Source organism: Mirounga leonina, unplaced genomic scaffold (genome assembly GCF_011800145.1).
Source record: "Mirounga leonina isolate KUSES-001 unplaced genomic scaffold, KU_Mleo_1.0 Mir_53, whole genome shotgun sequence".
NCBI classification, from domain to species: Eukaryota; Metazoa; Chordata; class Mammalia; order Carnivora; family Phocidae; genus Mirounga; species Mirounga leonina.
The window spans coordinates 78,450,615-78,471,789 of NW_023270807.1; the positions used below are offsets into that span (position 1 = coordinate 78,450,615).

Genomic DNA, 21,175 nt, shown 5'->3' on the forward strand with positions numbered 1-21,175 from the left:
GTGGGGTGGAAAGGGCACACAGAAACTGAGTCCTGGAGGGACAAAAAAAGAAAATGTGAGAGAAGGAGATGCCTGAGGGCTGAGGGGGAGAAACTTAGAACAAGAGATGCTTCTAGGGGTGCCTGAGTGGCTCAGTCGTTAAGCGTCTGCCTTCGGCTCAGGTCATGATCCCAGGGTCCTGGGATCAAGCCCCACATTGGGCTCCCTGCTCAGCGGGGAGTCTGCTTCTCCCTCTCCCACTCCCCCTGCTTGTGTTCCTTCTCTCGCTGTGTCTCTCTCTGTCAAATAAATAAATAAAATCTTAAAAAAAAAAAAAAAGAGAGAGATGCTTCTAATGATGTCGGCCCAGGAAAAGTTATAAATCCCCTCCTAGTTTGCCCTGTGATATTAGTAAATTCTGTTAGTAAATTAGTAAATTTAGTAAATTAGTAAATTCAGTTAGTAAATTCTGCATTGCTTATTCAGATTTTCTGTGGGAATAGTTTTGTTGTGGGACAGCTCAAAAGAAAAGAGGTCACTGGATACCTGATGTATAATACAAAGAAATGGGTATTCTGTTTCTCTAACCTCCACTGAACAAATATGGAGCAAATACTGAGACTCTCAGTGTGAGATGTGCAGATGGACCGTGTGCTTGGGTGCCCATGTTTTCCTGGCTGTCCTGGTGTGGGGGTTCCAACAAGGTGGAAGAGGGATGAGGAGCAGAGCTTCAACCCAATCCCATTGGGAGTGGTTTGCCTGAGCAGCTGATTTTCAATGCATTTGAAAATCTTGGGTCAGCAACACCTGTTCAAATTATTTTAACTGGACAGATGAAAGTCTCCTTTATAGAGATAGAAGCTACAATAATTTGGTGACATTTTCTTTTATAATGTACATGTGGCCTGTTTTGCTTAGCTAATTTATAAAGAGTTAGGAGAAAATATGTCTTTATTCTTGTGTTGCTTAAAAACATTATGCAGGCTGCAAGTAGTTACTGAATGAAACTTGAAAAACGCTTATTTCCTTCCCTGAATATGCCACTTCCCCCAAGACCTTGCTGATAGCCTGCTAGGGTTTGAAATATTGATGAATATGAATCCATTCATCTCCAAATTTTACTGACCTTTCAGTGGAGAGTATTTTTAGCTTTGTCGAGAATTTTTACAGAAATACCAGGTTATGTGGGTATTCTTTCGGTTTCATAGAACTGAAGATGGATTCTGTAAGATGAATATTTGAGTCATCATTCATCTTAGGCTAATGAAGTATTGTAGCTCATTTTTAAATAAGGTGCCAAGAAATTACTGAGTAATTTAAAAACATCCTTCTTGTAAAATCTAATCTTAATAAAATGGATAAAATAATTTTGATAACTAATTGTTTGTTTAGGTCCTATGTAAATACTATCAATGTGTTAGTAAACTGTTTCTTACATCCTGGCAGATGTGGTAAAGGCTGCTACTAATACGTTAGCCTTTTGAGCTGTGAGACAGATTCTTCAACACATTGGTGGGGTGGTGGAGTGCTCTCTTGACCAGACTTGTTGGCTGGCTCACCACTGGACATTTTCCACTGACTCCCCGCTTTCCATTTTCCCATGCAAGAGCGTTTGCTCGTGTGGTTTCATGTGCCTCGAATGCTGTTTCCCCTCATTTTGACTTGCCATATCCTTCTCCACTGGTGAACTCCTGATTCTCCTCACGCATCAATCCCCCCTCTTCTCAACCCCTGCAGCATTTTGAATCTGTCTTATGTCCTCAAGGAACAGTGTCATAATTTAGAATTCCAGGGACTTTCATGCAATCTCATGTTGTGGATGAAAGCACTCCAAGAGATGAGGGGATTGACCTAGGCTAGTTTCTTATAAGTGAGGGCGCCAGAACAAGGACTTGGGTTTTCTGTGATTCTCTCTGTACACATATGCAGCCTTTCACCTTCTGCAGCACACTGTGGTGATTTGTCTCTCTGTCCTGTTGAAAAGACTCTTTTGAAAGTTTATTTTTAATTTAAAAATTAAAAATTTAAATTTAAAATTAAAAGTTTAAAATTTAAAAGTTAACATTTTATTCATTAAAGTCAGATTCAGAAAACATACTTCTAAGTACAGCTTGCAAATCTTATTCTATTGGTAAAATTAGGAAATGTTAATAAAGACTTTTAAAGGAACTTTGTAACTGGTACTGGTACACAGATTTAGTTGATACACTCAATTTCATATTTAAGTACTTCAGTTTTCTAATTGACTAGCCTTCCTGAATACTTAAACCTTATAAATCTAAAAATCAAATATATAAATACAGTAAATCTAGAATTCTCTTAAATATTCCAATATTACTTACGAACTTAGCCGAATTTCCACTTAAAAGTCACATTAAATCAGTTACCTAATCAAACATTTAAAATTGTAATTATAAGCCAGATAGTCTCTCAATAGACCAAATTCTTTCAAATACGATATAAAATACCAAATATTCAGATGCCTTTTACAAAAACACTAGTTCTTAGTTTTGGTTTTATTCATTTTTTTAAAATCCATTCATTGCTTCATTCAATAATCACTTAAACTATCTGTGTACCTAGGCATTGTTCTAGGCTCCAGGAAAACATGAGCAAACAAAATGAAAATTTCTGCTGTCAGGAAGTTCACATTCCTGGGAAGAGGCAGAGAATAGACAACACAAATTAATGAAAGATATACTGGAAGTTGGTAAATGCTAAGGAAAACAATAAATTGGGAAAGGGGGGCTGTGAAATGAGGGTTGAGTGGAGTGGTGGTTGGAGATTATTCTCTGGGATTGATACTCTGTGCAAAGACACCAGGGTTAACTGAGCTTCCTTTCCAGCAGAGAGGGGTGGCTTTCTGACTACTCTTGAGGTTGTTTGTACAAAGGCCAGCGATTGGTGTTGCGACATTGCCTGGACTCCCACTGGCGACCCTGGTGAATAATCGCTGAAATATAATTGCCGTGTCCATAACTCCATGTCTTCTCAAGGGAAACCTGCAGCCCCCACATCACTTGATTGGATTTTGCATTTTTTTTTTTTTTTTTTTTTTGGTTCTTACAAAACAGAAAGATGACTTTCCACCCCACTGTAGAGACCGTTGATGTAACCCTGAATTCCTTCATACTCTTCAGGCCACTCCATCGTCACAGACATGTCTGACTGAATTCCAGGCACCCCTCGTGGTTTTGTCCTGTAGGTTGGACGCAACTTCCTCAGTCACTTTCCTGATCAATTTGAGCTCTCCAGGAGACAGTGAAATTCCAGAGCAAAACACTGTGTCAGCTGTCTTTCGTTCTCCTTTATCACGGTGCACTGTAGAGCTACCCAAGCCCGCCCTCACTGCGTGCTGTTTAAGGCAGGACAGCACAGCCCAGAGACCTGGGGTTGTCCCCTTCTGCCTCCCGGTTGCAGACAGCTGCTCAAAGACTGGACTCCCTCAGTGTGAATCGAAATTATAGTAACACCCCCCCCCCAGCACCCCCCGCTCCCCAAGCAGGCCTCAAAGCGCTTGGTCAACTAACACTATAGGAATGCTAGTTTTCCTTCATATTAGTAGTTGAATACTTAACTTGAAAAATCATTCAAAGTATTTTACAAGCAGATCGTCCTTTTCCCATTTCGATTTCTATTCCTGTCCTTTCTCTTTGTATTTCTTTTTTCTCTTTCTGTTTCATTATTTACAATGAGAATTATATTACTGTTTTGTTTTTACAGTGCTGATAATTTCATTGTCCCTGGTATATATTTAAGGCACAAGTTCTTTTTCATAGGATAAAGCTTCAAGACAGCAGAATGATCTTCCATTTCTTCTTTTCACTCTAGGATACTAAGTTCTTTTTTTTTTTTCCTATTCCTTCAATTTACCAACTCTGAATACCCGTGATCTTTTTATGGACAGAAATGCTGAAAGGCAGCTCTTACTTAAAGTGAGTCTTTTCTGCTCTCAAGCATGATACTGTTATCTAAACACTCTAATACTTGGAAATGGTTTTAACAGGGTTGTGTTGCTCTGGGGAGCAGCATCTTATGGACCGTCTGGTTAAGGGAGGATGTTTGAAAGCCATTTCAATAAGCAAAGTCACCTTCTACCTGGAGTGTGAGTGCACTTGAACCCACCACTGGACAAAACTCAGATACCAACCTGACCCCACCTTTTTCCTCACCTTGAACCCACAGCTCTGGGTATTGCTCTTCCTCAGTTTGTGCTCTGTCATGTAGGTGACTGTTATACTCAGTCTTTGAGCATCATCAAACAGCTCAATTTAACCTCTGTGTTTTAAAATAACCACTGTACAACTCCCCTATTTTATTTGTATGTAATTGTTAGTTCATCATATATAATGTTGTAAGCCAATTTGACTCCTTTAGGGAGAAAAGGGAGAAAGGAGGGAAGGAAGGGGAAAAGAAAGGCAGTCTTGTACTATTACATTTTCAAAAGACAGATTTATTTGCAATCTGCAATAAGTGTTTTTCCACAATTACCTACCACCTGCTGTGGTTAATTGGATACAGTTAGTGCCAAGCATGTTTATAACTTTTTTTAATTGAGTAAAATTTTACTTTAACTTTGAAGGTCCTGAAATTACTGACACATTAGAATTTGCAAATTAAATGTGGTACATAATTTTTCAGTAACTAAACTATATATATATATATATATTTATTTATATAATGTATGGGTATACCCAGTCAGATGTTTCTTGATCAGAGAACATAAAGGAGAGTGTTAATTACCACATTCTGGATAATTCCACTTACAATTTAAAACACAAAATGAGACTGTTTAGCATCTATATAAGACACTGTTTCCTGGTCCTTCTAATGATATATTCAGTATCAAGAATGTTTTGTATTTGGGGCGCCTGGGTGGCTCAGTTGGTTAAGCGACTGCCTTCGGCTCAGGTCATGATCCTAGAGTCCCGGGATCGAGTCCCGCATCGGGCTCTCTGCTCGGCAGGGAGTCTGCTTCTCCCTCTGACTCTCCTCCCTCTCATGCTCTCTGTCTCTCATTCTCTCTCTCTCAAATAAATAAATAAAATCTTTAAAAAAAAAAAAGAATGTTTTGTATTTACTTGCTCAGAGTTCTTTTAAATAAAGAAACAGAATCCTACCAGCTCCTGTTCTGGGGGCCCACAGAATCACAGCCAAATGACTTGCTATTAGCATAGCGCTTTATATTAGCTGAATGCTTTCTGGTACATCTAATTGTGAGTATTCATGGTACTTTCTGGTAGTGTGAAGGAGGCTGGTGTTACTCTTGTGCAAATTACAAGGCTAGAACCAGAAAAGGGGAAAATGATGGCTTAGAGTAATCTTAGAAGTTATGTTCAAGTCTACAGTTGGCTTTTCTCTTTTAGATTTAGAAAGGTAAGGGGTGCCTGGCTAGCTCAGTCCATGGAGTGTGAGGAGGCTCTTGATCTTGGGGTTATAAGTTCAAGCCCCACTTTGGGTATAGAGATTACTTAAAAATAAAAAATATATATATATATTTATTTTTAAAAAATTTTTTTAAAGATTTTATTTATTTGAGAGCAAGAGAGAGCGTGAGCAGGATGGGGGGCAGAGGGAGAGGGAGAAGCAGACTCCCTGCTGATTAGGGAGCCCAATGTAGGACTTGATCCCAGGACCCTGGGATCTGAAGGCAGATGCTTAACCAACTGAGTCACCCAGGTGCCCCCAAAATATATATATTTAAAAAGAAAACCCAGAAAGGTGAAGAATCTGATGGCAGTGAACCAAGTAATGAATATGATGTCATAATTTTTTAATTTATACCCTGTAGTAATTAATTTGTAGTAATTAATTAGCAAACTTGATAATACATGATCTAAGTGATTAGCAGACATAATGATACCAAGACCAAAATTCAGGAGAACGAAGAGGTCAGAATACAAGTACCTCTTCAGGAAAACTTAGGAGAACTAAATAACACACCTGTCTAAGAGACTCAAGAAACATTTCAGTCAGGGTACAACAGAAGAACTAAGACAGCTGGGGAATTCAGTGATCGTGTTGAGGCCAATAAGCTATTTTACCTTATTATGTACATGCTGTCTAGTTTCTGCAGAAAAAAGAGGGAGAAGAAACCAAACCAAGACTTAATCAGCATCATGGGATTTAAATATTAGACTATGAATCACTATAGAATTTGGGTATTTTATACTAGCACCAAGGGCAGACCTAGTGAGAAGCATATGCTATTTTATGATATTTATTTACTGACAAACATTTGGTGAACATCTTCTATGTGCTATGCAATGTATAGATTCTGGGGATATGATGAACTAGGACAGACTCTTCTCCCAAGTTGACAAAGGCCAGGATTTTCCAGGAGACCTACAGGGAATCAGTATTGGATAGTCTACTGATTCCAGGGTCTCAGGAATCTCTGGGACATTAGGAAGATTCTGGGGGGCACTTGGGCTTCATTTGGAAAGTTGCCTTTGGACTGCCCCTCTCCTGGTGACCCTTGTCTAGATCACCCCTTCAGGGCAGTTCTTATGGACAAGGCTGCCTCTAGGACACTGATGTAGGGAAGATGTTGAGTTTCAGAGCTAACAGCCAAGAAGGAATTCTTGAAGCATCTTTGGTACAGAAAGATGGTTTTATTAAAGCACGGGGACAGGACCCGTGGGCAGAAGGAGCCGCACTGGGGTTGTGAGGAGTGACTGATTATATCCTTTCAAGTTGGGAGGGGCTTAGGAATAGCGTTAAGTCTCTAAGGAATTTTGGAAGCAAGATTTCCAGGACCCTGAGGGGCCTAGCTATTGTTAGGAAAAGGTCATTTATTACTGTCTAATAAAAGCTTAGTCATGAGACCCTTCAGATATATATTGGTGGCTCAGATGCTTGGGGGATGATTGCCAACATACATCTTGGGGTGGGGGTAGAAATAAAGGAAGTTTTCCAAAGGAATTTTTATATGCTAAAGTAGACTTACAGGATTTGGGGGCGTAGGGGTAATGTTAAGCTAAGATTGCCTCTTGCCCTTAGCAAAGTATTATCATTGAGGCAGCTGAGCTCCTAGAGGAATGTCACTCTGTTTCAAGGACTTGTCCGTGAGCTATAAGTAGTAAGGAGATTTAACTTTTTTTTTTTGGCCTTTGTTTCCCACATTGGACAGTACTGGGTTTAAGGAGGTACAGCTGTGTTCCTCGGCAGCTGTACATTCTAGAAACCAGTTAAGCATAATGACCAGCATCCCTAGGAAGGTAGGTAGGCATAGATGCTGATTCACCTCCAGGCACCTTTCTTTAGCCAGTATTTGTGTGTTACTTGGCTGGGCGTTGTACAAACCAATTTAAACAGCAACTGTGACTTCTCTAGGGCAGATGTGCAAACATCAAAAGCACATAAAGGCATGGGGGAAGTATGTAAGCCCCGAGCAAACGCACAGTGCTCAGCCACTTTTGGCCACGTGTAAGTACGAGCTGCCTTTTTTGGAAGTCGTGAGTGAAGTGTTGTAGGAGTTGCATTTCTAGAGGGTGAAGTGAAAAGAAGTGGCTCCCTCTGTAATAGAAGATTGTTGAGGGGGTGGTTTTGCGAGTTGGTTGAAGGTAGAAAGGGAGGGAACCTGCCATCTGGGTATGTGATGACATTCCAGGTGTTGGTATGGCTGCTTCTTAAAGTTGCCTTTGCTTTTGGAGTACATCGGAAAGACCGTGAAATAAATTTGGCTGAGAACAGCTGAGGGAGTGAGGATGTGAGGAGCGCTGGCTTGGCTGTCAGACATCATCAGCCCCACAGTTTCCTCACCTTGGCGCCCTGGGCAGTGGCTAAGGAAGCATTGCCATACAGGATCCCATTTAATCTTCTCCAGAACATAGCTCCACAGTACGTGACTGTGTCTCTGCCTCACAGATGAGTAGATGGAGGACAAGAAAGCTTAAGCATCTTGTGCGCCAAGGACTCAGAAATCACCGTGGGTGCACCTCTGTTTATATGCCACACGTGAATACACACACATATATGTTGTGGGGATTAAGCATGCGAGGTATGTTATTTTTGAGTACTTCATGCCAGTCACTGTGTTAAAAACTATGAGGACAGCCAAAAAGTCCGATTCCCCTTTTCTGAGGAATTTCCAGTAGAAACCAGTCCTTATACAATAAATAGCAATGAAAAATAGGAGTGAACAGAATACTTGGAAGGTAGCATTAAAGGTATGTGTAGAACGCTGGAGCATCCAGAAGGTTCAGGCTGGGCAGCCTGGGTCACTGTGCAGGAGAACCTCTTGGAGGGGTGAGATTGGAGCCAGGTTTTTGTAGTATGAAATGACGGGATATAAATATGTGAAAGCAGCGTAGGTGAAGGGTGCTCGTAAAGGGCCTTGAACAGAGAAGCACATCTCGATGTTGTTGAGATTTCTCTGTATGACTCCACTTGGAAGACCTGCAGGGAAGTACTTTTAATAAAAACCATGAGGAAAATATCACTGAATTTTATGAGGAGAAAATCGGAAAATATTTATAAAATACTATAAATTATAAAATCGGTGAAGGTGACTATAGAACAGTAAGACAGGGATCAAGTCTTAGTAGTCTTTTTTTTCCTGCAAAGCCCATCCCCTGGCAACTTGGTTGATACTCAAATGTTGGTTCAATGTAAACAAATAATGATAGTGATGTTTAATGTAAGTGCTAAGTAAGGATTCTTGACATAGAAGAGACATTGAAAAGGAAACTTTGTCTAAAACCAAAAGTACTATGGGGCGCCTGGGTGGCTCAGTGGTTAAGCGTCTGCCTTCGGCTCAGGTCATGATCTCAGGGTCCTGGGATCGAGCCCCGCATCGGGCTCCCTGCTCCGCAGGAAGCCTGTTTCTCCCTTCCCCCTCTCCCCCTGCTTGTGATCCTGCTCTCACTGTGCCTCTCTCTGTCAAATAAATAAATAAAACCTTTAAAAATAAATAAATAAATAAATAAAACCAAAAGTACTAAATTATTATGATCTCAGCAAAAAATTGGAAGTCGTATGGGGAGAAAGATCCAGGAAGTACCACTCAAGGTCCAGTTGCAGAAGACAGAACCTATTTATTTATTTTAAAGATTTTTATTCATTCATTTGACAGAGAGAACACAAGCAGGGGGAGCGGCAGAGGGAGAAGCAGGCTCCGTGCTGAACAGGGAGCCCGATGCGGGGCTTGATCCCAGGACCCCGGGCTCACGACCTGAGCCGAAGGCAGTTGCCCGACTGACTGAGCCACCGCCCCCCCTCCCCGCCGCCATCCATTTATTTTCAGCAGGAAGGAATTTGCTACGGAGCCATGTTAAATGGCCACAGAATCTTTGTTCAGCTGAAGTAGTAAACTCTAGACTTTCAGGAACAGCTCCTACAGCTGCTCCCCAGAACTGGGGCCAGAGCTGCTGCTGCCACAGCTACCCCTGAGAAGCCACTGGGATGAAGAAGCCACGGCCGTCGGGGTGTGCCTTGTCTCGAAGCTGCTTCTCCTGCCGTTGGCCTCAGAACCGTGCTACACCCGTTCCCGTCTGTACCAGTAAAATGGATGGGTCACTCCGTGAAGTTAGAGGGGACCACTGGGACCTCAGCCACAGAAAGCCAGTGACTCCCAGACTGTTTGGCTTCAGGAATAGCAGAAGGGGCTGGAAAGCGGCCTCTTCCTTGTTGTTCTCACAAATCTGCTGAGGAAGTTTCTGACTGACCAAACCCAAGTTACATGTGACCCTCTGGCTCTGAGATCATCAGCTTCTGGGATTTTACCGTAGAGGCAGGTATATCCACATGCAGAGGGAATCAAAGCTCTCGTCTTGCAGGAGCGAGGGGGAAACAATGTAGGAATAATATGTCCGGAAGGAAGAAATAGTTGGCATTTTGTTTGTGTAAGATAGCAAACATTTGATTTTATCTGATTCCTAGTATTAGGCATTTTGTTTGTTTTCAGATGATTTTAATACAGGTATCTGTGAAGAGGAAGCAACAACTTGCAGAATTGAAAAGAGTAGTAGAACTTTTACATTAACAAGAAAAAAAAAAGGAATGGACAGAATGCTACCAAGCCAGCAAAATAGTAAACAAACAAAAAAAGTAAACTAAATTGCAAATATAAAATAAGAAAAAATCAAACACACCATTGTTACATTAAAAAGTAAAAGGTCTAGGGGCGCCTGGGTGGCTCAGTCAGTTAAGCATCTGCCTTCGGCTCAGGTCATGATCCCAGGGTCCTGGGATCGAGTCCCGTGTTGGGCTCCCTGCTCGGCAGGGAACCTGCTTCTCCCTCACACTCTCCCTCTGTGCTTGCTCTCTGTCTTGAATAAATAAATAAAATCTTTTTTTTTTTTTTTTTAAGTAAAAGGTCTAAATACGCCTACGTGAAGAGAGGGACTGTTGGGTTAAAAATACAAGTGTGGATGAAAGTTGCCACAAGAAATATACTCAAGCAATATTTTTTAAGGGTTCAGGGGAAAAAGGGATAAATACACGAGGCAAAATACACAGGGCAAAGAACAAACAAAAGTATGAAGAACAATAATTATATTGAAAAGAAAGCACAAGAAAAATTAAAAAGAGGCACAATTTATAAAGTCATAAAACATGCCCACATGATCTCCGGGTCCTGGGATCGAGCCCTGCTTCAGGCTCCCCTCTCAGCCGGGAGTCTGCTTCTCCCTCTCCCTTTACCCCTCCCCGCTTGTGTTTTCTTTCTCTCTCTCTTGAGATCACTCTCTCTCTCAAATAAATAAATCTTAAAAAAAAAAAAAAGAATAGCAAGAGGCAGAGGAGTATATAAACACAATGCCATTTTTGTCAGACCATTGGCTACAAAGTGCATTGCATGTGTATGTGTAATTATATAAATGTGCATGGGCACACATACATACATACATACACACATTGCCAAAGAATAAACAAAGTCTGATGTTATCTGAAATCCAGAAACTGCTAGGTGAACTTTTATTTTTATACCTCCTCATCATATACCAAGGCTTTTTGTGGTGTTGAGGAACAAAGGGTTTTAGCTGGGGATTGGAGAGAGTTAAGATTTCCTATTTAAGAATAATTAGTAGAGATCTTGTCTGGGAAGTTTCTGTTGAGAAGGTGGCCAGGTTTTATGGCATCACCTATCAAATAAGCTATCTCACAGTTACCCAACCATATTGTACATTCTGCCAAAGCCATCCTAGCTGGTTAGGTTCTGAAACAAGTTAGGGTAGCTGAGAAAACCAGTGACTCCAGTGGAAACTTTACTGCGCCTCTCTCTGTTAAGATATGTGTGTCATCAACTTGTTATCCAAGCGGAAAGGCACATTTTTATGCTTCAGTGGATCTGTCTTCTCCGTGGTCTGTGCTGATTTTTCCTTTCACAGCTGTGTTCTGAGTACAGCTAAAAGTGGCCTCACTTTATTATTTTTTATTCTCACCCTTACCTTGATAGAGGGAATTATATCAGTAGGGTGGGAAAATGTGGCTATTGTATTAAACAGTAGAATTAAATATCCTTCTTAGTAATGTTTTTCAAACTTTTCAAATCTTGATACAGAATAACAAATACATTTTACATTACCTTCTGTTATGTTGGGGTATGTGTGTGTATATAGTGTGTGTGCATGTATATGTATGTGTGTGTGTATAAAATAACTAACTGAAACAAAATTTCTGAAACATTACTTGCCCTTATATGCATGCCTAATAATTTTCACTCTATTCTAGTCTGTTCTGTTTCTTTAAAAAAAAATGGTGGTCACAGCCCATTAGTTGACTTAGTGACTCACTAAATGGTGTAGTGACTTGCAGTTTGAAAAAAATGCCTCATCAAGGGATTCTTACCAAAACTGCATGCATGGCCTTGCATGGTCAGAATATTTCCACTGGGCTGGTAAGGCAGTTAACTCAGTCCATGCCTAGAGAAAGCTCTGCTTCATTTTGTATATGCCAGTAAGGCTAGCTTATGCAGAAGACATTCTGATAGATTTCCTAAGGTAGTTTTAAGTCTTAGGCAAAGCATTGTGATACTTTCAGAGAATTAGCTTAAAAGGAGGACATAGACTTTTTTACTGCAGTGACAGATGCCTTAGGTAACTGATTTGCACTCAACAGTTGGAATTGTCATGAGAAGGCCGGTCATCTTATTATAATTAGAAGTCATCTCTGTTGATTTCACCTCTGCCCTAAGCATTCTTGGATTATCTTTGCCACTTAGACTTTAAAATTCTATGTTCAAGTTAGAAAAAGAAGAATTTCCATACCAAACTAAACAACAAATAATTGTATTCCTTAAAGTAATTACCCTAGTTGGGCAAACTGCTAAGTTAATTGTTCTTTGGACTAGTAGAGATCAGGCGTGTGCTCCGTTCCAAATACAGGATTTAGGTGACCATGAGCACCAGAGGTGGTTTATGTGCAGGCATTTTAATGTGAAAGTATTAAAGTAAAACCTGACTCATACTGTGACTGCAAAGAAGCATGGTGTGTGTTATATCTACCTGGGTTGGGAGCAAAGCATTTCAAAAAGAAGGCAGAAAATGGACTCTGCCTATGGCATCCTTTAACGCTTACCTAACTTAAGAGGTGTATAGAAAACATTATTAGCTGTTCATTAAGAAAGAAAGCTGTTAATATCCTGCTGTTAACTTGATTTTTCTAACTTACTTTTTTCTCTACTGGTTACCATTGATGCCTTTGATTTTGTGGGTGCTGCCAAAAGATACCTCATCACACCGGGAAAGAGCAGAGACGAGGATTGGCAACCTCCCTCTTCTTGGTGCTTTTCCATAAGACTGCTTTCACCAATGGCACTGGTATTTCCTTTTCACTCTGAAGTAATTCCACATCTGATACCGCAGGAACTTGATTTTATTTCCTTACTACATGAGTATTTGAGATAAATGGAGCCATTTTTTGTTTTTATTTAATATACCTCACAGAAAGAAGAATGTAAAGTAAAAGCAATAGCCACAATTATTTACAGTTGACAAAATACATAACAGAAGGAGTATGCTGAGATATAGAAAGTCTCATTGTAGGTCCTCCTAATTTCCCTTCCATCTTCCTTCCCTCACTGGAACTCTCTACCAGCTCTCAAGTATTGGGGGTTAGGACAGAAAGGAAGGATAGCTAGAGCTTTCTGCTCCTAAGACATGGGTCACTTTTTTATATAGCTGAAGACAGTTAACTAACGTCCAAGTAACGGAAAGTGCCAGACTCGAAACCGTTTCTGTGAACTGTAGGGGTCATAATTTGAACTCTTTCTACCAGCTGTGACTTGACAAATGGCAAGAATTAATATGCTTTTCTTGGTCTGTAGGGATGTCAAAATAAGACACCAAACTTGGGAGCAGTTTCTGGGGTGGCAGACGATTCCCCCTGGTGCTCCAGCTTCAGAGTAAGTCCTAGGTCATTCTCTCTGAGAACAGTACGTGTGGGGGTCACTGCCACAAACTAATGATGGGAAATCGATGAGACTGAGAGCCATCAACATTACATCAGCATGCTTTAGGGTTTTTATGATGTACTCAACATATTCTCTTTTGCTGTACCAAGGGAATGATATGGAACCATCCATTACTGCTGTCTCCATTCTACTTATTGATTTGGGATTTTAATACATTCTATGATGTTTTATGGAATCTTGATATGATTTTAAACTCAGTTGTCTTCCAAACTGTAATTAACGTTTTCTTAAAAATTGAATAGTCCTCACTACCTTCACGTTTTGTTTTGTTCTTGATGTGTGTTTATGTATACATGTGTGTGGGTTTGGTTATTTTGTTCAAGTTATATTTTCTCCCTTTTATTTATTTATTTATTTATTTATTTATTTATTTATTTATTTATCTATCTATCTATCTGAGAGAGAGAGAGAGAGAGAAACAGCATGAGAGGGGAGAGGGTCAGAGGGAGAAGCAGACTCCCCGCTGAGCCGGGAGCCCGATGTGGGACTCGATCCCAGGACTCCGGGACCATGACCTGAGTCAAAGGCAGTCGCTTAACCAGGCGCCCTTTCTCCCTTTCTTTATTCACGGTAATATTCCTAGTGGGCGATTTCGCAGAAGAACAAATTGTTCTTTGACACTTGCATCTCGCCCCTTGTCCACTTGGTTTGTGTGTTTCTGAGGGCACAGGGGGCAGCTTTTCCACACGGCCTTTCTAAATGAAGAAGAGAGAAAACAGATGTCTGTTTCCAGGTTCCATCAAAATATGGATTTAATTCTTTTTCTTTCATTTCAAAAGAAAATGGTGAAGGGATAATGATGTGTTCAACACTGGGTAAATGGTATTATTTCTTCTAACTGAAACAGTATGGAGGAACCGAGCCGCCATCAAGTATCACTGGTGCAACATTGAAGGGGCCTGAGAACAGCAGGGTTTTCCATTTGGCTGGCTGTTGTCACATGGCGTTTGTCAAAATAGAGAAACGGGGCACAGATACTGTAGCTGTAAGACCAGACGTGCTCTGAGCATGTCTCTCTCCTTGTCATCCGAGGAAAGAGAAAGTTCTGAACAAAGGAAGAAATGAACAACTGTGGGGCATCTCAGTCCTTCATAGTCTTGAAATATCAAGTACCTGATTTTTCTCCCTTCTGTTCATTAGATGACAGCAGAGCCCCTCATGATGAATATTAGTGTTTTTTTAACAAGGTATGTTCAAGGAAGAAAAGAACCAATATTCACTTGGTATAATAACAGATAGAACTTGCTACTGTAAGGCAGAATTGAAGTAGAATTGTGAAAGATTTAGAGCAAATTGTGAATGAAGGCTATTATGTAGCCCCCAGCTTTCCTGATGACTTCTGGAACATGCTGTTGGAGGAGAAAACTGTTCCTTTGGTTATGTTCCCTCAGGGCTTTTGTTGTAGGAAAATAGTGTGTATGGGGGGGGGGGGGTTTGAGGATGGCTTTGACTCGAAGTGGAAATTTTTGTTTTCCTGACGAACTTGGCTGGCTCTCAGGACACCAGACATGGTGTCTAGCTCTAGGTATGTGACTGTCACCTCATCAAATTGACATCTGCCCTACATGCCAGGGGTTTCAGAACCCAGCTGATCCTAGCAGCATGAAGTTCTCTTGGGTTAATCCATAGCAATCAGAATTTTGAGAAAAAAAGAAAATTGTGCTTTCCCTTACCCGGGAGCACCTCAGCAGGATCCCAACACGTACATAGTGCTAGCTCAAAATATAATCTACTAAGGGGAGGAGAAACGGACATGCCAATGTGATGTGACTCATTCAGGCTTTGTCCCTTTAATGGAAAATACTCTGCTGGCCAGTAGGGGACCCGCCACTCGCACTTCATGGGGCACGAGGAAGGGGTCGGTTTTTGACAGTGGGTCTCCCTGCTGCCCATCTTCATTTCTAAGGAAATAGGCATCTATTTTAACCCCCTTTGTTAACTTGTCAGCAAGGGCTGAGTCCACTTTTCTGAGCTTTAATAAGAACCCAGAGAGAAAAGAGACGACTGGTCGTGGTTCCAGATGGCAGTCAAGCTCTTTGCCGTGGCCCGACCTGCACTGACCCCTGTGGGGCTCGCCTCCCTTGTGCTCTGCACCCGACACACGCACATCCTTACTGACACAGCCCAGCCCATGTGTGGCCGCTCCAGTGAGAGCTGCGTCTGTCACGTGTGTCCCACCCGACTTCTTGAGAGAGTTTATTAGCATCCATGTCATCCATGGCAAGCATTTAATTACAAGGGCACTGACTGCAGTTCAGCTCTGCCTGGCAGGTTGTTTTCAGTAATCGTTGCTAACATCTATTCATTATCCTTAGGTGTTAGGCATGGTACCCAACAGTTTACATACTTTAATCTCATTTAATCCTCCAGCCAACCCTTAGAGATAGTTTCTGTGATTTTCTCTGTTTTACAGATGAGGAAAGTGAAGCTTCGGGAACCTAAATAAGATAGCCAGGATCGGGGGTGCTTGGGTGGCTCAGTCGTTAGGCGTCTGCCTTCGGCTCAGGTCATGATCCCAGAGTCCTAGGATCGAGCCCCGCATCAGGCTCCCTGCTCAGCAGGAAGCCTGCTTCTCCCTCTCCCACTCCCCCTGCTTGTGTTCCCGCTCTCGCTGTCTCTCTCTCTGTCAAATAAATAAATAAAATCTTAAAAAAAAAAAAAGATAGCCAGGATCGTGCGGTTAAGACTGGATTCAGGCTTAGTGTGTTCCACAGACCATCTTCTTAAGTCGTCCTGGGTGAGGACTGGGGCAAGGACTGCCCCCAGTGGTGTATGGCAGGAGGAGTTCAGGGAATTTTCTCCAACTGCTTGTGTTTATATTCCCCTTTCCCATTCCCATTCCCATGTTCCCCCTTCTTCCTCCCCTCTTTTTGCTTATTCTGATATGCTTTCCTGGGGAGGGAGGGGGGTGCTGCCTGTCCTCACCATTGAAGGTCGCGGCCACACTGAGTCACTGTCTCGGAGGGGTGTGGTATCGCCCTCAGGAGTACCATGATGGGAAAGTACTGGAGAACCAGCCAGCTGAAGGAAAAGTAGCTGGGAACCAGTGGGCTGAAGGAGGGCTGACAAATCCCCAGACCACTTCTTCTGTGACTTCCTGTGTGGGGTGTTCTCTCTGTGATGGTGTAACTTCAGGTGGCATGCGTAGCTGTGGAGTGATGAAGAAGGATGGAAGACAGCTCCCATATATGTGAAAGACTATAAAAAGACATGCAACATGTACATAAAATGCATATGTATGGAAACCTACATATACGAAACATATCCATGAATAAATATACATATATGAGAAAATACGTGTAAAAATATATTCATATTAGACTCTAGGTATGTATTTCCTCCTCTCCGAGTTCCAGCTTCAGTGTTAGTAAGGGTGAAAGCTATTGTACCTTCATTATGCAGCAGCTCTTCCTGGAGCCCTACAGAGTGAGTCCGGGGAGTGGGCGGGATGAAAGCCATGCCTGGGACTTCAAGGAGCGCACAACCCAGAGGGCTTTTGTTTTTCTTGAGGATAACACGGACAATTCAATTTGCAGATGAGTTCTCTTAGATCATTATGATTCAGACAGACAGTTCTGTGGGGAAAAAAGCTTATACAAGACTTCATGCTTTTTGGTCCCTGAGAGCTGACTGGAACCACCTTTGGAGTTCCAGGTTATTTACTCAATTATAGGATTAATATTAATTGTGACTATTTCATGTACCTTAGGAACTTCTAGTTTACAATCAATTAGAAATGGCAGTTGATAGCAGGGAATGATTTGGAAGAAGTACTAACTCTACATTCTTGGCATTTGGGGGCTTTTTGTTGAAGGGTACAAAGCCTTCTAACTTGGTCCCTGAAGTCATCCGTTAAGTACATCACGGCACCAGGAAATGACTGTTTTTTTTTTTCCTTAAGCACATCTCTTATCCTGTCATTCCCCCGCTCAGAAACCTTTTATGCTTCTCCATTCCTTTCAGTCATCTTTGCATGGAATTCAGGGCTCTCCTTGATCTGGACCAGATATCCTTTTGGGCATATTTCTTACCAGCTGGTCAAGCAACTCTTCATTCTTTCACCATACCTGAGCTTTCTCGGTTTTAATACTTTGCCACCGTCCTTCCCTACAGGACCTCCCTTCTCATCTCCCGTCAAAATCCTCTTATTGTGTACGACTAAACTCAAATAACATTATCTCTGTGAAGACCTTCAGGATTAGCTATGGGATTTAAACACTTCTTATCTGTGCTACTGGTACACTGTTTAGACCTTGGCTAAAGTGTTTAATACATTCTTTCTTGATTTTATAGTTAGCCGGGCACGTTGAGGATCTCTCCTCTGTTCTTTGAGAGTAAGAAGCATGTCATGCATTTTTTTTTTTTTGCCTCACCCTTCAATGAAAGAAAGATTTCATAGTAAATGAGTAATTTTTACATAGTTTAACATAAGTAAACTTTAGATCTATGGAAAAGGCACTTATGGGATATTCCCTGATAATACTAGATTAATCAGCATTGTCACCTTGATTTGCTCTAATCAACACCTTCATTTTTTGATCCTTTTTTGCAATAAGGTTTAACGTTAGGGCTTTGAGCTGGCTATTACCTCTCCCTGGAAATCTCTTTTCAAGTTTTACATGGCAGCTCTCTCTTGGCCTCAGCACAACTGACCCATTTAAAGAGAGCTGTTGTTGGTCTTGTGTTGCGACAGAAACCCTGTTTCCAGTCACTGACCCCCTGGTGTACCATAAGCTCTACCACAACCAGGGAAGTTGCTGATCTGCCATCATGTGTCTCAAGCTTCATGAGAGCAGAGGACACGTCTGTTCTGATAATCGTATTTCCAGGACATAGACTCACGGTGGTGCCACTTAGGTCATATTACTTTATTTAAAATCAGTGGTTTTCAACATTGGCTGCCCATCAGTGTCACCTGTGGGACTTAAGAAAAAACACAGATGTGCATGGTGGATCTCAAAGATTCCAACTCATTTGGCCCGGAATGATGCCCTTAAACTTGCCTCTAAACGTATGAATCATCAAAGGCTCTGGAAAACAAGGAAAGATAAACTTTCCATAGCTTCCAAAGCTGTGGTTGTTTTAAGACTTTCTGCATTTTATTTTAAATCCTCATCTCGTACCCTTAATCCTCGTGACTGTCACGGAGAGATAATGAGAAGATCAAACATGAACTTACGTTAGCCACAGGAACGTCTGGGGCAGTTCCAAAGTTTTAATTATGGTTTCAGTAATGTAAGAGCGTAATTATAGTTTTAATGTTGAAACAAGTTTGGGGATGTTGCTCTACAAATAAAGGAAATGTAAATAATTGTCATCTGGGCTTCAGTCTCCTTGCAAGACCAACAATCGCCAGATTATTTTAAAGAAATGTACTACATGTTACATGATTATTTTTCTATTAGCTCATATAAAGTACATGACATTGAATACCTTGAAATAATGCTTATCTATAATACCTACTTTGGTGTTCATCAGTCTATTAAAACTGTACCACAGATTTCCCTGAAAATAGAATTTCTTTTTTTCCCTCACATTTGTGTTTTTGATATCAGACTTTATTCTTAGACTCTCCACTTCCGTCCTCACCAGAGTATCTAAACACCTTTATGCCATGCTGTCCCTCTGATTTTACACATGAGACACAGACATGAGAGTGAGTAAGAATCTCGTTCAGGGCCACACACTCAGCGTGGTGGCAGATTCCAGCATTGGAATTCCTCCCCCTTCGTATCAAAGGTGTCATCATAGTCCTAAATCACTAGGCAGGAAAATAAAAACAACAACCTTAAAATTATTTCTCAGAGATAATCTGGCCCGTTCGGGCCTTTTAATCAGAACATTCTTATGGCAAATCTCCCACTGGCTATCTCCGGAGAAGATTTTCCCAACCTTTTCTAGACCATGGGGAGCTACATTTAATTTATAACCTGAAAATATTTCCTAAAAAAAATTCATTATCATGCTTTCTGAAATTTTATTTCATCTTTCTTATTGCTTGCTGAGAAAAAAAAAAATTGTTGCCCTTTTCCTTTTCACACGCCTCCTGATGTGAACAATCTCTAGAGATGTCCCTTTTCCAGAATAAAATCCGTGTTTATGTGTTATCACTCTGACCTTCCAAACCCTTGAATCATTTTACTTTTTCATCTTGGTAGGTCCTTTCTCTTCATAATCTCTAATTGAATAGTTCAAAACAGCTCACATTTACCACTGGATCCAGTTCAATACAGAACAGTGTGATCAAGTTCACATGTTCAGAAATGCAAGAAATGGAACTTCCCTTATTTTTCTGCATCTCATTGTTATGTCTCCGCTGAGTTCTTTTTCTACCAAGGAGAATTTTAGAGAAATGTTTGTCCCCCAAATCAGGAGACACTCAAGTCTGTTTCTCCCTGTCTGACCTGAAAGTAAAAGGTTTGAGTGTAAGACTCCAAGCTCTAAGAGACAGAATAGTGGGAAGGATTTTTTTAAGCAAGGTCCATTTCCTTCCCAAAGTAGGATATAATATAAAGTTCTAATCAGGTATGCACACTTGCTATTTCTAAAATAACATGTAATTTAGTATTTTGTTAGGCCACACTTCAGAAACAAGAAACAGTGCCTTTCAGTGATTCCTCTGAACTAATCTGTACCCCCAAAAGACTATAACCACTTGCCGTGTTGCCGTGCTAAGGATTCAGATGGATGGCAGGAACTAAGTCAGCAAAAGTGGATATAATTGGTTAAGTGGGAGAATCCAAAGGGAAGTGAAGCCCACTAAACGTCAGAGGGGAAGGGTTGTGCCGTCCAGTCACGAGAGTCTAAGAAAGGCGTTTGGGTGTCCATTGCTTGAAACCGTAGAGTCATTGGTGTGTCCAGAAAAAAAGGAGCTAAAAGGGAAAGGGGAGGAACGTCCCAGCCAGGTAAGGCTAACAAGCCCACTGCCAGCGCCCATACCTCTGAGGCTGGCCAGAGCCCCTGCAGCTCTAAGCCAGTGTGCGGTTGGCCAAGGGATCAGTTAGCCCAGCGACCTCTGAGTGAGCTCATGGTTCCAGTTCAATAACTAAGGGCTAGTATCCGGGAAGGTCAACACTGTCAACGCCCTACCAGGAACTAGGATTATACCCAGGGCTTCAACCCAGATGTTGGCTCTCTGCCTGATCTGAGTGTGATCTTGAATTCTGTTTTGCTTCCAGAGAGAAGGAGCCCAAGGTCTGCCTGCCTCCATTAGTTTCCCAGTGGATCCCGATTACAGCAGGGGGAAGGCTCTCAGCCTCTAGGAGGCTTTTCCAGTGCTTTTAACCATCTAAGGCAATTTGAGACTTCTGTGTCTACTGTTGTAGACAATAGGCATGTTGTACAGTGTTTGAAACCGGTGGTGGTGGGTTGATAAGTGATTTTTCACTAGAGACGGAAACATTGCAGAGTTCCCCTCCTCTACGTTCCATCTCTACTCCCTTGCAGTGGCTGCCCCGGGGCTCTCCCTGCACAACACCTGCTTGCATGCATGGGAGAAGGGAGATGGGTTTACAAACGGATGACCAGCTTCCAAAATTGGGAGGGCCAGAGACTCACTAAGATGATAGGTTGCCTGAATATAGAAAGAGCAGGGGAGCCCAGCTCACCACTTTGTCTCTGTGAATATCAGTTTTCTTCAATGTAGCAGTATAAATTAGGGATAGTGATACCCACCATATGAATTAATGTACATGAAACCCTTGGCCTAGTGCCTGACACATGATGAACGAAAGGGTCCGTAATTGTGGATGTTGTCTCTGTGCTCAAGCAGAGCTTCCTCGG

At 41.5% G+C, this 21,175-nt stretch overlaps 1 protein-coding gene across 7 annotated transcripts in view; it reads left to right on the forward strand.

Moving 5' to 3' along the window:
- TPD52L1 (TPD52 like 1) overlaps window positions 1-21,175 on the forward strand; it is a 96,867-nt gene that overhangs the window by 17,106 nt on the left and 58,586 nt on the right. Inside the window, exon 1 of one of the 7 annotated variants that reach the window (XM_034990505.1) lies at window positions 13,246-13,324. The exons of the other annotated variants lie outside the window; for them this stretch is intronic. The gene's annotated coding sequence lies outside the window, so the exon portion shown is untranslated. Of the gene's footprint in view, window positions 1-13,245; window positions 13,325-21,175 lie in introns of those variants that run through there. 7 annotated transcript variants of the gene reach the window in all.